The 13,530-nt window shown below is 47.1% G+C and overlaps 1 protein-coding gene across 1 annotated transcript in view; it reads left to right on the forward strand.

The window, feature by feature from the left end:
• Positions 1–4,103: 4,103 nt before the first annotated feature.
• The window catches only part of PSTK (phosphoseryl-tRNA kinase), a 109,688-nt gene continuing 100,261 nt past the window's right edge, over positions 4,104–13,530 (forward strand). Inside the window, exon 1 of the mRNA XM_063962135.1 lies at positions 4,104–4,327. The gene's annotated coding sequence lies outside the window, so the exon portion shown is untranslated. The remainder of the gene's footprint in view (positions 4,328–13,530) is intronic.

Below are 13,530 nucleotides of genomic sequence, written 5' to 3' on the forward strand. Positions count from 1 at the left end.
GAATTTTTTGAGCCAGAGATTTCTTCCTTTCCTGGTGTCGCCAAGCAAGCACAGGGTAAAAAGAAGAAAAAGAAAATTTGTCCTGTGGCCACCGTCAAGGGGGGGGCACTGTTACAAGCTGTTGCCACAGCTTGTTTCTGTTTTCTTGCCTGTTAGACCAGTGTGTCAGGTTTTTTTTGTATCCCTTGTTTTGGAAAGACTGAATTTTGGGGTCCGTTGACCCCTCCTCAAGGGGGGGGGGGGGTACTGTTATGAGCCACGGCTGTGGCTCATTCCTGTTTTGCATTTTGGTTATGTATTTTATGTTATACTTTTGTTTTATGTTCCCCGTGGGTGTCATGGGGTGTTCGGAGCTCACCCTTAAGGAGAGGGTACTGTTATGAACCACAGGTAGTGGTTCATTCCTATTTTATGTTTATAGTTGTCTTGCAGGCCAGGATTTCCCGTTGCTCTGGTTTAAGAAGACTCCTGTCTGCTGCCGGTGGTGAGTCTGTGTAATTGCAGCTTGTTCCCATGTGTTCAGCCTCACCTGTCTGTTAATTGGACCTCTCAGTTGTGCAGCAGGGCAGCTGCACGACATAATTAATTAGGACTCTCTGTTATATTCTGGCTCAGTGCAATACACAGACGCTGGTGATAGTTCCAGAGTTCTTGAGTTCTGAGCTAGTCCCTGCCAGTTCCTGAGCTCCTGTCTAGCAGTGTCTGTCTAGCTGCTTCCAGTGTCGGTTCCAGTGTCGGTTCCAGTGTCTGATCCCGTGTCCTGCCGTGAAGCATTCCTGTCCAGAAGTCCTGTGGCTTTGTCTGTGCCTGGTCGAGTATCTGGCTTCTTGGTGTCCACCAGTCTGTCGTTTGGGATTCTGCCTGTCCTCCGGTTCTGAGAGTCTGTGTCGGCTACATTGGGGGTTCCTGTCCGTTTGCCAGTATTTGTACCGGTTCCGTGAGTAGCGGCTTTGACGCGTCCGTCAGCCGAGGCCGCTGTATTCTTTGGTTTTATTTGTTACTGGTGTTTTGCAGAGGGTTCTGCATATGCTGTCACCGCCGGTACACAACAGTATTGTGTCGGCGTGTGGACAGCATTTCCTTTGATGCTCTTTTCCTTTGGCGGCGTGCCGCACATATACTTAGTTTTAGGGTTGTTAGTAGCCCCTAGCCTTCTGTTTGCTTTAGTTAGAGGTCCCCTTGTTATTATCCTGTCTCGGTTCACGCCTTGTCTCACTCTAAGACCTGAGGGCATCGGAGTTGGGCAGACCTAATCCGCCCTTCAAACGCGGCTGCCGTGGGCCCAAGAAACCATAGTCACTTAGGCGTGAACTGACCACACGGGTGAAACAATGGAGGTAGGGTGCTAGGGGCTATTTCCACACCACACCTTATTTCAGCGTCACGTTCTGGTGCTCTGGACTCACTACGCAACATCTCCCTTGTTCTGAGCACCAGGAACCTAACACTGATATTGTGGAGGTTTCTTTGGCTGTTGGGGAACAAAAGGTAAAAAGGTAGGCTTACCCGCGGTAGCTGTGGAGACAAGGTCCGCGAGGCCGTCCCCAAACAATACATGACCTTTGTAAGGTAAAACCTCCATATGCCTTTTTGATTCTGCATCCCCCGTCCATTGGCGGATCCATAAGGCTCTTCTTGCCGAAATAGCCATAGCATTGGCTCTCGAACCCAGTAATCCAATGTCTCTTTGAGCGTCCCTCATATATAAGACTGCGTCCTTAATATGAGCTAATGTTAACATAACTGTATCCCTATCAAGGTCAGCTGACAGGGTATCTGTCCACGCAGCTACTGCACTACATACCCATGCCGACGCAATTGCCGGTCTAAGCAAAGTACCAGTATGTGTGTAAATAGACTTTAATGTAGTCTCCTGCCTGCGGTCCGCAGGGTCCTTGAGGGCCGCTGTGTCAGGGGACGGTAGCGCCTCTTGGAAAGGCGTGTTAAGGCCTTGTCCACTGTGAGAGAGGATTCCCAACGTACCCTGTCCTGTGTAGGGAAAGAGTATGCCATAAGAACCCTTTTGGGAATCTGCAGCTTCTTATCTGGAGTTTCCCAAGCTTTTTCACATAACTCATTTAGTTCATGGGAAGGAGGAAAATTCATAACCTGTTTCCTTCCCTTAAACATGTGTATCCTCGTGTCGGGCACCGGAGGGCTTGTCAGTGATATGTAAAACATCTTTTATTGCAATAATCATGCACTGAATACTTTTTGTCACCCTGGGGTGCAATCTTGCTTCATCATAGTCAATTTAAATGGAGGAAAAGGGGAAAGAAAGGGAACTATTGCACTGGAGTTGTTGTATCTATCTTAAATAAATATAGAAGAGTACCCCAAATCTTAGTACTGTATCAACTGATCGTACATTTTATGGGGGTGCTACCACAGATCATGTCAGAATGCACTAAGGGTAAGAAGGGAAAAAAGGAAAAGGATCTGTCTCTGGTGCACTGGTTTGAATTTAAGTAAAAATAAATAAAAATTAACTTTTATTTCATTTCTTTAAAAATATATGACATGTTCTATTTCATGTCCTCTGGGAAAACTTCTGCGAAATATCCTACAAACATATACATCTATTGTGTAAACATGACAAAACTGAGATACACAAAACAATAAACACAAATATTAAAAACCAATGAGCGTCTCTTGCGTATTTGTTCTCTAAATTTGATGTCTATGTACACTCCTTTCAGTAAATTGTTTAACAAGAATACTAGATACAGCTGTAAATGTTACAGTCATAAATTTGTATCTTTTTATAGTAAGTTTCTTTGGTCCTTGGCTCACTGCCCAGACAGACTACTTGGAAAAATTTGTTGCAAAGTGATCACTCATGTCCTGCAACACTATTTCTTTTGAATTCACTAGATAGTAATGTAACCCTTTTGTACTGCTATATTCCTTTAGGAGTTCATTATGTACTATCTGGCTGAGGAATTGGATACTGTTGTGAGTGATAGTCGTGAATTTCGCTACACTGTATCTCTTGATATTCACTTCTTAGGTCCTTGGCTAACTATGCACACTCACTGCTTTAAATAGGGTTAGATCACAAAATAATCATCCATATCCTACAGCTAAAGAGATGAACTATATATGACAATCCTTATTCTCTAATTGCTATTTTATCTAATGAGTAGAAGGTCAGCTATCCTCATATTGAATTAACTTCTGTACTAATACGGGAGAAGGTTGTTAATATCCTCAGAAAAAATATATATAACCATGTGTAATCCTGGACATGTTTCATATGCAGAATCCCATAGTGGAGTAGATGTACTTAATCATAACAAATGTCACCTCTCACATATAGTGCCAGGTGCCCTTTACATATGTCTCCACATTAGGGATATATGGATCATCTCTCACTTATAGTGTCAGATGCATCCAATGATAGTTAAATCCGTCAATCACCTCTCATATATCGTATCATATGTCATTCATATATAATTCCTCAGTACATGTCAGTAAGTCATACCCTCCAACTGTACCTTTTTAATAGGTACAGTACCTTTTTTTCATGGTCTGTACCGATTTTTGCCTCTCCAAACTTCCATTGAAAGTATAGGAAAAGGGGCGTGGCCACGCCCCCTTTACACGCGACCACGCCCCCTTTTCGGATTTGTACCGATTTTTCTGTGTAAAATGTTGGAGGGTATGGTAAGTCATCTCCTCATCTCTCACCTATAGTGTCAGATGGACAGTAATTCTACTACCTCTCACATATAGTGTCAGGTATTGATAGCTTAATGAATGTTTCGACATATGATAGATGATGAATAATACTGTCACCAATGATTTATTACTTGGCTGACATCAGATACTTTTGTGAGATTCTGCAGCTAATATTTCCCGGGGGGGGGGGGGGGACCTGGGCGCCAGACTGGAGAGGGCGCCGAGACTGTCACTTAATCCCCCCTAATGCCCCCTCCCTATGCGGCAGCGATAGCTTGGAGCCGGCGGAGCTCGAGCTCCAGGCAGACACACGAACCGCATCGCAGAAATGACACTGAAAATAAACTACATCTCCAGCAGCCCTTGCTGCCGGGAGCTGTACTTTACTTTCAGTTTCATCTCTGCAGCGTGCTGTGTCAGCACAGCAGAGCCGCATCAAGAGGGGGTAAAGGGGACAAATTACTAACCCCCCACCCCCCACAACACTGCTAGTGTCTTTAATCAAGTCTGCAGCCACTGCTGCAGTGAACAAGAAATTCAGAGGTCCGAAAAGGGGGCGGGGCTAAACGGCACTGTACACACAGTGCCATGCCAGCCAGCAACAGCATGGGAGAGAGGAGGGGAGAAGAGCAGCACAGCCTAAACAGTGAGTACTGTATATAACTCAGGGAAGGAGCACTGTATGTGTGTGACTGACTGGTATATGTGTGTATGAATGTGTGCATGTGTGTGATTGTATGTGAATAGGTGTGTGACTACATATCTGTATGGTTGTGGTATGCGTGACCGGGCATACCGACGCTGGTATCCTGGGAGCGGAATGCCTGTCGGGGGGAAGGGGGGTTGTGAGCGCAGCAAGTCCCTTTGCGGGCTCGCTGCGCTCGCCACGCTGGGGTGGGAGTCAGGGCCGGTTCTAAGACTTGTGGCGCCCCGGGCAAAATATGGGGGCGTGGCTTCAATTGGGGGCGTGGTCACGACGCTGAAATAAAAAAAATAAAAAAATAAAAAGTATACTTACCATCCACGTTCCTGATCCAGACCCCCTCCGCCGGCGGCACCGCTCTTCTCCTCTCCTCTCTTCTCTTTGATCTATGGGAGAGACGTTATTACGTCTCTCCCATAGAACAGCATAGACACTAGAGGTCAATTATGACCCCTAGTGTCTGTGCCACTATGCTGTGCGGTGCGCGATGACGTCATCGCGCATCGCACAGCAAAGGTCCTCTACACGAAGGGAAACTAGACCGTAGCGTCTAGTTTCCCTTCATGGAGAGGACCTTTGCTGTGCGGTGCGCGATGACGTCATCGCGCACCGCACAACTAAGGTCCTCTCAATGAAGGGAAACTAGACGCTACGCGTCTGGTTCCCTTCAAAGCGGGGGGGCACAGTGGCGGATCTTGCCCTGGTGCGGCGCCCTCCGGAAGGCGGCGCCCCGGGTAAAAGTACAGCTTGCCCGTGGCAAGAACCGCCACTGGTGGGAGTGGTCCCTGTTGGTCGGCATGCCGACCGTCGGGATTGTAAGGGAGCGGGATATAGGGGGAGGTACTGTGACCGGCGGTCACATAACTACATCCCATCTGTATGTGTGCTTGTGTGTCACTGTATATATGTGTCAGTATACATGTTTGTACCGGTGTGTGATTATATGTATGTATGTATGTATGTATGTGTGTGTGACAGTACGTATTTTGTATTGGTGTGTGATTTTATGTATTTATTAATATATGGGTTATTATTTTATTTCTCCTTCATCCGTAGCCCAAATAAATAAAAAATGAAAATAAAAAGTATGAAAATGCTGAGCTATCCCCTTTGCCCTTATGAAGTTGATATACAGTGGCGTAACTACTGCCCCCGCAGTCCTCGCGGTGGCTTGGGGGCGAGGGGCTGCGGGGGCGCCACTGATTTACAGCAGACTGACATGCGGACGAGCGTCCGCATGTCAGTCTGCAGTCTCCTTCCCTCCGCCGCTTTTTGGAGGGACACGGAGGGCACACAGCGCGCCTCCCTGTGTCCCTCCTGCTGCATCATCTCTGGCGGCCGCGGGTCTAATAGGGGGAAGTGCCGTCCGTGAGCTCTAATTGGCTCACGAACCGGCACTTCCCCCTATTAGACCCGCGGCCGCCGGAGATGATGCAGCAGGAGGGACACAGGAGAGACGAGCTGTGCCCTCCGTGTCCCTCCAAAAAGCGACGGCGGGAGGGGGGGGGGTGTAAATATCTGGCACTGGGGGCATATATGGCACGGGGGGGGGGGGGGAGGAATATCTGGCACTGGGGCATTTCTGGCACTGGGGGGAATATCTGGCACTGGGGGCATATCTGGCACTGGGGGGGGGATATCTGGCACTGGGGCATATATGGCACTGGGGGGGAATATCTGGCACTGGGGGCATATATGGCACTGGGGAGAATATCTGGCACTGGGGGGGGGGGATATCTGGCACTGGGGCATATATGGCACTGGGGGGAATATCTGGCACTGGGGGGAATATCTGGCACTGGGGGGGATATCTGGCACTGGGGCATATATGGCACTGGGGCATATATGGCACTGGGGGGGAATATCTGGCACTGGGGGCATATATGGCACTGGGGGGAATATCTGGCACTGGGGGCATATATGGCACTGGGGGGATATATGACACGGGGGGAATATCTGGCACTGGGGGGGAATATCTGGCACTGGGGGGGAATATCTGGCACTGGGGGCATATATGGCACTGGGGGGGAATATCTGGCACTGGGGGCATATTTGGCACTGGGGGGGAATATATGGCACTGGGGGCATATCTGGCACTGGGGGCATATGTGGCACTGGGGGGGAATATCTGGCACTGGGGGCATATGTGGCACTGGGGGGGGGTATATGTGTACCTGGCACATGGAAGGGACGACTATATTTGGCACTGGGGCATGTAAGTACCTGGCACCGTGGGGGAATATCTGGCACTGGGGACATATGTGGCACTGGGAGCACAGCCCTAGCAACAAGGACTACCTCCTAGCAACGAGCATGACACCCAGTGCATGAAACACCTGGCAACGAGCATGACACCCAGTGCATGAAACACCTGGCAACGAGCATGACACCCAGTGCATGAAACCCCTGGCAACGAGCATGACACCCTGAGCATGAAAACCCCTGGCACCGTGCATGGAACCAAGAGCATGAAACCCCTGGCAACGAGCATGACACCCAGTGCATGAAACCCCTGACAACGAGCAGGTAATTGAAAAGTAATTAGAAGCCTTACTGTAGGACTTAATGTGTAATGGGCATTACGGTGTGTGGCATAATGTATCACGGACATTGCGGTGTGTGTCATAATGTGTCACAGGCATTACGGTGTATGGTATACTATATCGCGGGCATTGTGATATGTGGTATAATGTCTCAGGGTTATTGCAGTGTGTGGCATAATGTATCACGGACATTGCGGTGTGTGTCATAGTGTGTCATGCATTACGGTGTGTGGTATACTATATCACGGGCATTGTGGTATGTGGTATAATGTCTCAGGGTCATTGCAGTGTGGCATAATACATAACGGGCATTGCGATGTGTGGCATAGGGTATAACGGGCAGGGCATTGCGGTATGTGTCACAGGCATTACGGTGTATGGTATACTATATCACGGGCATTGTGGTATAATGTCTCAAGGTCATTGCAGTGTGTGGCATAATGTGTCACAGGCATTGTATGTGCTATAATGTATCGGGCATTGCAGTGTGTGGCATAATGTATCACGGACATTGCGGTGTGTGTCATAATGTGTCACAGACATTGTATGTGCTATAATGTATCAGGGGCATTGCAGTGTGTAGCATAATGTATAACGGGCATTGCGATTCCTGTCATAATGTGTCACAGGCATTACGGTGTGTGGCATAATGTGTCACAGACATTACGGTGTGTGGCATAATGTGTCGGGGGCATTACAGTGTGTGCATATTGTGTCGTGCATTATTGTGTGCGGCATAATGTCTAAGGGCCATTGCAGTATGTGGCATAATGTATACTGGGCATTACTATAAGGAGGAAAAATGACAAATAATGTAAGGGGCATGAATCAGGATTATTTTTCTTTCCTGTGGTGGCCAACGTATGGGCGTGCAGGTTGCAAAACTGGGGTATAAGGTAGTCTTTTCCTGCAATGCCACGCCCCTTTATGCGAAACCACGCCCACTCCAACAAAACTACGCCCCTTTTTTGGCACGCGCGCCTTCGGCGCGCACATATTTATCCCTTTCTTGCTCCCAATTATGGAGCATGAAGGGGGGGGGGGGGGCGCCGAAGAATTTTTTGGCTTGGGGGAGAAAAATTTCTAGTTACGCCACTGTTGATATATATATATGAATGCGAGGGGGGCGCTAAGTTAATGGCTCGTCCCGGGTGCCAAAACTCCTAGTTTCGGCCCTGAACATATGCCACATATCCATCCAATCCTGAGTCGGCACCGCCGACTGTGACACACCACTCATCTGTTCCACCTCCTCTTTGGATAAGCCTTCCGCTTCAGACATGCCGACACACACGTACTGACACCCCACACACACTGGGATATAACTATAAGGGGACAATTTCCTAAAGAAGGCTCTTTGGAGAGACAGAGAGAGAGTATGCCAGCACACACCAGCGCCAAACTGACCCAGGAAAACCCAGACAGCGCTTTTATATATATATATATAAATTGATTTCCCCCACTCACTGCGCCAATTATGTGCCCCCCTCTCTTTTTTCAGCCCTCTGAGCTCTTCAGCAGGGGAGAGTCCGGGGAGCCAGCGTTCTCTGCAGCTTCTGTGGAGAAAATGGCGCTGATTAGTGCTGAGGGATCAAGCTCCGCCCCCTCCAGCGGCAGGCTTCGGTCCCGTTCTGTATCTGAAAATAATGGCGGGGAATCGTTTATTTACTGCCTCAGCAGCCTGATAACATCCTTTTGTGCCAAAACAAGGTTTATTGCTGCCCAGGGCGCCCCCCCTGCGCCCTGCACCCATCAGTGCCATATGTGTGTGTGTTATGTGGGAGCAATGGCGCGCAGCTTACTGCTGCGCGCTTACCTCAGGAAGATCTGAAGTCTTCTGCCGCCTGCCGCCTTCTTTCTTATCTAATACTCACCCGGCTTCTTTTTTCCGGCATCTGTGAGGAGGATGGCGGCGTGGCTCCGGGACGAACCCCAGGGTGAGACCTGTGTTCCGACTCCCTCTGGAGCTAATGGTGTCCAGTAGCCTAAGAAGCAGAGCCCTTAACCTCTTAAGAAGTGGGTCTGCTTCTCTCCCCTCAGTCCCACGATGCAGGGAGTCTGTTGCCAGCAGAGCTCCCTGAAAATAAAAAACCTAACAAAATTCTTTTCACAGAAAACTCAAAAGAGCTCCCTGTAATGCACCCTATCTCCTCTGGGCACAAGATCTAACTGAGGTCTGGAGGAGGGGCATAGAGGGAGGAGCCAGTGCACACCATACTAGAAAGTTCTTTTATGTGCCCATGTCTCCTGCGGAGCCCGTCTATACCCCATGGTCCTTACGGAGTCCCCAGCATCCTCTAGGACGTAAGAGAAATGTATTTAACAACTATTAGTAATTTGAAACTACCCCCGTCACTGTTGCCAAACCACGGACTCAGTGGCACCCTATGTATAAGCAAGATGTACAGTGAAGGATAATTAGGACAAAGTCCAGTAGTAACTTTAGGTACCTATGAATCCCAGGGAGGGTCAATAATTTACAAACGTAATACCCCCCAACATGGATGAGAAACACTTTCTCTATTAATATGTACACAGTAAAATAATAAAGTGGATCTTTCCATAAGCACAGTTATACTAGTCTTCATTGACAGTATTATGTATATATATACAGCGCATCAGGAAAGTATTCACAGCGCTTCACTTTTTCCACATTTTGTTATGTTACAGCCTTATTCCAAAATGGAATAAATTAATTTTTTCCCCTCAAAATTCTACACACAATACCCCTTAACAACAACAGGAAAAAAGTTTTTTTTTTTGGAGATTTTTGCAAATTTATTAAAAATAAAAAAATCACATGTACATATGTATTCACAGCCTTTGCTCAATACGTTGTTGATTTTATTATTTATTTATTTATTATCAGTTATTTATATAGCGCACACATATTCCGCAGCACTTTACAGAGAATATTTGGCCATTCACATCGGTCCCTGCCCCAGTGGAGCTTACAATATATATTCCCTACCACATGTACATGAGCACACATTCATACTAGGGTTAATTTGTGTTGGGATCCAATTGACCTACAAGTATATTTTTGGATTGTGGGAGGAAACTGGAGTACCTGGAGGAAACCCACGCAAGTATGGGGAGAATATACAAACTCCACACAGGTAGAGCCATGGTGGGAATCGAACCCATGACCTCAATGCTGTGAGGCAGTAATGTTAACCATTACACCATCCGTACCGCCTATATATATATATATATATATATATATATATATATATATATATAAAAAATAGAGGTAAGGGCGCCTTCTAGTGTCTAGATAAATAAATATAGTGTATACCCAGTGTGAAAGGAAAATTGGACACTACTTATCTGGGGCATGTATTTCTCTTCGGTCACGAGACCAATATTGGTACATAAAAGAGATAAAGGAAATATATCATAGCGCGTACCGTTTTTATACCATTGATCAGCAAAGATATGGTTGTATATAAAAAACCTTATAGGGATGAACAAATCCCATAATTTAAAATCCACAGCCAGGGATAAAAAGGTTTTTACAAATTTTAATACAACACATAAAAACAAATGGTAGAAGTGTGAGCGTACAATATATAAAATTCAATCAGGCTTATCTGTCCACATTGAAAGCTGGTACGTCAAATATTTTTCATATAGACCATACAAATAGTAACAATGCAAACGTACAAGAAATAAATATATATTAGGCTTATCTGTCCTTATAGGAGGTTCAGGTACAGCAGTCCCAACGCGTTTCGTCAATATACAGACTTCATAATGGGGATAAGGTCAGTGAGCTAGGGAGCTCAATTTATACCTACAGAGAATGGGAATCTAGCATATGGTCAAGTGATTGATGACATCACTTCCTGTTAGGAAAATTTCAGTATAAGCGATTTTGGCTAATGTATGGGGCTTTAATCGATAACATGTGCTTTAAAATTATTGTCTTATGTAAAACTAAAAAGTGCTTATGTGCTGGGTTTTATTAAAAAAGGGTTATTTGTCCAGGAAGCGCCGTAATGCGTGCTGGAACGCACACTATTTCCTGGTGTGCTTTATCGCGCGACGTCACTTCCGGTAATACGAGCCGCGCTTACGCCTGCTCGTGAACCGCATACTGGAACGCACACTACTTCCCGGTGTGCTCCGTTGTGTGACATCCGGTTTCCCGGACATCACTTCCGCCGGCTCGTGGAGCGCATTCTGGACATGTAAAAACAGCTGATGGAGCGCACAATAGGGAAATGTGAGGGGAGCTCAATAGAGAGGGGAAATATGTGCCCTGTATTGCACCCTTATTATAGGGATCTTAATAAGTTTTAATACCATTATCAGTTATAAATAAAAATATAAGTATAAGAACATCAGTTATAAAAAATGTATAAAGAAGTATAAATATAAGAAACCAATAAATATCAAGATGCATAGTGTGAATTGCACCATAAATGAATTAATTTTATATTAATTGTGTATTATAGTTCTCTACCACGTGCTTTAGTAGTGCAATTCCAAGTGTCACCTGGGCGCCTCCGCATCTATTTTGGTTTTGATATATATATATATATATATATATATATATATATATATATATATTTTTTTTTTTTTCTCTCTAACGTCCTAGTGGATGCTGGGGAATCCGTAAGGACCATGGGGAATAGCGGGCTCCGCAGGAGACTGGGCACTCTAAAGAAAGATTTAGTACTATCTGGTGTGCACTGGCTCCTCCCTCTATGCCCCTCCTCCAGACCTCAGTTAGAATCTGTGCCCGGCCGAGCTGGGTGCTCCTAGTGGGCTCTCCTGAGCTTGCTAGAAAAGAAAGTATTTTGTTAGGTTTTTTATTTTCAGAGAGCTTCTGCTGGCAACAGACTCACTGCTACGAGGGACTGAGGGGAGAGAAGCAAACCTACTCACGGCAGCTAGGTAGCGCTTCTTAGGCTACTGGACACCATTAGCTCCAGAGGGATCGAACACAGGTACCTAACCTTGATCGTCCGTTCCCGGAGCCGCGCCGCCGTCCCCCTCGCAGAGCCAGAAGAACAGAAGCAGCAGAAGCAAGAAGACATCGAAATCGGCGGCTGAAGACTCCTGTCTTCACTTAAGGTAGCGCACAGCACTGCAGCTGTGCGCCATTGCTCCCACAGCACACCGCACACTCCGGTCACTGTAGGGTGCAGGGTGCAGGGGGGGGGGGGGGGGGGGGCGCCCTGGGCAGCAATTAAGTACCTTTTTGGCAAAAAGAGGCATATATACAGTATGGGACTGTATATATGCCAGAGCCCCCGCCATTTTTTACACATTAAAGCGGGACAGAAGCCCGCCACTGAGGGGGCGGGGCCTTCTTCCTCAGCACACCAGCGCCATTTTCTCTTCACAGCTCCGCTGGAAGGACGCTCCCCAGGCTCTCCCCTGCAGTATACAGGTGCATTAAAGGGTAAAAAAGAGAGGGGGGGGGGCACATAAATTTAGGCGCAGTATATATATTAACAGCAGCTACAGGGTAAACACTAAGGTACAGTGTAATCCCTGGTTTATATAGCGCTGGGGTGTGTGCTGGCATACTCTCTCTCTGTCTCCCCAAAAGCCTTTGTGGGGTCCTGTCCTCAGTCAGAGCATTCCCTGTATGTGTGTTGTGTGTCGGTACGCCTGTGTCGACATGTTTGATGAGGAAGGATACGTGGAGGCAGAACAAGTGCAGCTGAGTGTGGTGTCGCCGCCGACGGTGCCGACACCTGATTGGATGGATATGTGGAAGGTGTTAAATGATAATGTAAACTCCTTGCATAACAGATTGGATAAAACTGTAACCGGGGGACAGTCAGGGTCTCAACCCATGCCTGATCCTACAGAGCAGAGGCCGTCAGGGTCTCAAAAGCGCACACTATCCCAGATAGTTGACACAGATGTCGACACGGAATCTGACTCCAGTGTCGATGATGAGGCAAAGTTGCAGCCTAAAATGACTAAAGCCATCCGCTACATGATTGTAGCAATGAAGGATGTATTACACATTTCTGAGGAAAATCCTGTCCCTGACAAGAGGATTTATATGTATGGGGAGAAAAAGCATGAAGTGACTTTTCCCCCTTCACATGAATTAAATGAATTATGTGAAAAAGCGTGGGATTCCCCTGACAGGAAGGTGATAGTTTCCAAGAGATTACTTATGGCGTATCCTTTCCCGCCAACGGACAGGTTACGCTGGGAATCCTCCCCTAGGGTAGACAAGGCGTTGACACGCTTGTCCAATAAGGTGGCCCTGCCGTCTCCGGATACGGCCGCCCTAAAGGATCCTGCGGATAGAAAGCAGGAAGCTATCCTGAAGTCTGTTTATACACATTCTGGCACACTGCTGAGGCCAGCAATTGCTTCGGCCTGGATGTGTAGTGCGGTAGCTGCATGGACGGATTCTCTGTCTGAGGAGTTAGATACCCTGGCCAGGGACACTGTTCTACTGACCCTGGCACATATCAAGGACGCGGTCCTATATATGCGGGATGCCCAGAGGGACATTTGCCTGCTGGGCTCTAGAGTTAACGCAATGTCCATTTCTGCCAGAAGGGTCTTATGGACTCGGCAATGGACAGGGGATACCAACTCTAAAAAACACATGGAGGTTTTACC

Source organism: Pseudophryne corroboree, chromosome 3 (assembly GCF_028390025.1).
Source record: "Pseudophryne corroboree isolate aPseCor3 chromosome 3, aPseCor3.hap2, whole genome shotgun sequence".
NCBI classification, from domain to species: Eukaryota; Metazoa; Chordata; class Amphibia; order Anura; family Myobatrachidae; genus Pseudophryne; species Pseudophryne corroboree.